Source organism: Poecilia formosa, unplaced genomic scaffold (genome assembly GCF_000485575.1).
Source record: "Poecilia formosa unplaced genomic scaffold, Poecilia_formosa-5.1.2 Scaffold245, whole genome shotgun sequence".
Taxonomy (NCBI): Eukaryota; Metazoa; Chordata; class Actinopteri; order Cyprinodontiformes; family Poeciliidae; genus Poecilia; species Poecilia formosa.
The window spans coordinates 931359-935275 of record NW_006800184.1 but is presented as its reverse complement, the minus strand read 5'-3'; positions in this window follow the sequence as shown (position 1 = coordinate 935275).

Sequence of the window (3917 nt, the reverse complement as noted above, 5' to 3'; positions counted from 1 at the left end):
TGTGGAGGTAAAAAGACCTCCACACAAGACCTCGTTTATTTATTTATTTTCTACTTTGATATCTGCCGATTAAACTGAAAGTTACAACACTGACATGATTATATGAGTAGTTTTTACCGAGAAATCGATCAGAAGCGCAGTGAAAATGGTCAGATCCGACGGATCCGCCTCTCTGGCTGCAGTGCGCGCTCCCGACGAAGGGGAAACATTTTCATAGGGGAACAGAATTTCGCACAAGACCTGCCCTTGTGATTAGGGTTCACGCGCTAAAGCGGTTTGGAAATCCCGACAAGGCGGCGCCTGATCCCGCACTCAATTTTCAGCAGCGAGACTACAACTTCGCCCTAAAGAGCCCGACCGTTCGGTAGAACCAGCCAAAAAACTTGTTGCTTCAGCAAAAGCAGACTGCAGTGAAGTTAGTTTCAAGTTAGATATTCGCGCTCCGCAGAGTAAGCGGCATCTAGCTCAAGGTTGATCCGATTTATGAATGCTTATGTCGGCCAGCCGTTCTCTACCGCTCCCTCCTCAAGCGCTGGGAGGTTCACTTAGGGACCGTCAACAAACAAAACTCCTAACAAACAAATGTAAATAGATGTTTGCCGTGTGACCAATTGACACAAAAAATTGGTAATTCATGGCATTAAATGAGACACACTATTTTCTATTTAATCAAGTCATATTCAATATTAAAAATAAAATAAAGTTTTCTTCAATAGCTCCCAAGTCATGTGCCCCATTGACTCAAAATAGTTGTGAAATTGTTATACCATAGGTCATGTGACCTATTGACTCGAAATCAGTCTGAAATTGTTCTTCTAGTCTGTATGGACAAGACACACTCCTTCCTATTCAATTTTAGCCCTTTTCATACGATTTAGTTATTTTTATGTTTAAAAATATGATTTTTCTTCAAAAGCTTCCAAGGCATGTGACTTAATGACTCAAAATCAGTGTGAAATATTTCTACTAGACTGGAGAGATGAGGCACAAATTTTTATTAAATTTTGACCCTATAATTTTTTAAGGTAACTTTATATTTAAAAAATATATTTATTTTTTTTTCGTCACCCCTCCATGGGCTGCCACCTTATCATGGTGGATGGGTGTCCCAGTGATCCTAGGAGTTATACTGTAAGGGGCTTCATTCCCCATATAAAGTCACCCAAGGCAGACAGGTCCTGGGTGATGACCTGTCTCAGACGTCTGGGGACAGAGGAGACCAGTTTCTCAAGTTTAGAAATAGGAATTCTCTCCATTCATGTCTAATACAGGCCTCTAACTGTTCAATCGTCTTGGGCCTTCTTTGTTGCATCTTCCTCTTTNCAGTCACCACACCCATCTCAGTCACCATAGTCACCATAGTCACCGTGAAAACTAAACAGATACAAGTATTAGAATATAAACATAAACTTACAACACAAACAACAAAATAAAACGTACCTCGCTGCTTTCACCGGGGAACACTAAGTGTTAACAGTGCCAAGCACATCCGACAGTTTGTTGAAGTTATTCATTGATACAGTGATTTCCCAGCTGTTATAGGGCCTGCCCTCATTTAGCTACGGCAGCCCGTGAGGTACAAAAAAAAAACAACAACAACAAAAAAAAAAACTTAAAGTGCAAATACAATTAAACAAAACAAAACACAAACCACCAATAGTGGTAATCAAAACAGACAAATATCATTAAACAATCCTGCAACATCCTTTAAATAATTTACAATAAATAATCTACAAATTTGAATAATTTAGATAACTTAATTTAAATGGTTCACTATCCATTACAGTTAGATTTATTTCCTTTTCTCCTGTGTACTCTTCCTCGCCCCCTGTGCCATTTTGTCTCTGCACTCACACCTACAAACTGTCAATTAACTTGGTCCTTTGTTTCAACGTTCGACCTCCCAGTACTCTCACCTCTTCATCTGTCTCTCTTCACTGGTTCCTTCCATTCCTCCTTTCTGGAATGTTTATGTGTTTAGATTTCCTGAGATTTATGATTTGTTTTCTGTCCTGATCTCTGTGGATTTTTTGTAAGTTTTTTTATTCCTCATCTTTCAATAAACCAGTTTTTAATCACCTACTCCACATCTCTGTCGTTCTGCATTTGAATCCTCCATCAACCAACCAACAAATCATGACACTTACCAAAATATATTAAAATACAAACTGAATAACCAAAATGATAACTGGCAGATCTAAATTTAGCATCATTTCCATTCAGTCAAGAAGTAGGTAGGAAAGGAGACAATATTTTAATAAGTTATTTTCAGAGTAATAAAATATCTCATAGAATGTTATATTCTTCTCAATCAATTGAAAAAGTTTTACTGATGTTAAAGGGGCAGTAGAATGCATTTTTATGTGCTATTTTATTGCTAGTAACTGTGACTGTTACTTTCAGTCATTATAAAAATGCTACATGTCAAACATAATATAAATTTAACTTCACAATTTGATGCCTTAAATTGGGTTTCTATCTCTTTAAGAAGCTCTTGCTCTTTCCAACACTCCGTCTTCAGCACATCATCACAACAATGTTTAATTATCCCATTTGCAACTGTTCTGATGTACTTTTCACTNATAAATTTAACTTCACAATTTGATGCCTTAAATTGGGTTTCTATCTCTTTAAGAAGCTCTTGCTCTTTCCAACACTCCGTCTTCAGCACATCATCACAACAATGTTTAATTATCCCATTTGCAACTGTTCTGAGGTGCTTTTCACTGAGAAGCAGTTCACATAATGAGCTCAGCAGACACACAGATCCAGCAGGCACTTGCTGGCTTGACAGCCTGAAATGCTTCTACAGATTCTCATCAGATTGAACACAGGACTCTGGCTGAGTCGCTCCACAATGTTAATTCAGTCAGAAAATTACTTGAAACCTAAATGCAGCAGGGACGAAAAATTTGGTGCTTAACTGTTTGTGTTGGATGTTTACACCTTTGAGCATTCACACAATCTGTGTCATCAGCTCAATAAATAGTCTTTTTGTTATCAGACTTATTTCATTCAACACTACCAGAATCTGTATCGTCAACTAGTGCCCCATGTTGTTGAGCCACAGAGCCTACTGTCAGAAGCAGAACATTTACAATAGCAACTGATCCAGGTTCAGAAAGTTTTCTTTCACTCTCAGCTGGGATCAAAATGATTTTCTCATCTAAAGTTACATCTATAGTCACTGCTGAGCAGAACTCAACTTATGAATGGCCCTGGTAATTCACATTTTCACCACTTTGCTACAAAGATCACTATGGTGAAGTAACTTTGTGATAATACAGGTCCTTCTCAAAAAATTTGCATATTGTGACAAAGTTCAATATTTTCCATAATGTAATGATACAAATTAAACTGTCATATTTTAGATTCATTGCACACCAACTGAAATATTTCAGGTCTTTCATTGTTTTAATACTGATGATTTTGGCATACAGCTCATGAAAACCCAAAATTCCCATCTCAAAAAATTAGCATATTTCATCCAACCAATAAAAGAAAAGTGTTTTAATACCAAAAAAGTCAGCCTTCAAATAATTATGTTCAGTTACGCACTCAATACTTGGTCTGGAATCCTTCTGCAGAAATGACAGCTTCAATGCGGTGTGGCATGGAGGCAATCAGCCTGTGGCACTGCTGAGGTGTTATGGAGGCCCAGGATGCTTCGATAGCGGCCTTAAGCTCATCCAGAGTGTTGGATCTTGCGTCTCTCTACTTTCTCTTCACAATATCCTACAGATTCTGTATGGGGTTCAGGTCAGGAGAGTCAGCAGGCCAATTGAGCACAGTAACACCATGGTCAGTAATACCAGTGGATTTGGCACTGTGAGCAGGTGCCAGGTTGTGCTGAAAATTGAAATCTTCATCTCCATAAAGCTTTTCAGCAGATGGAAGCATAAAGTGCTCCAAAATCT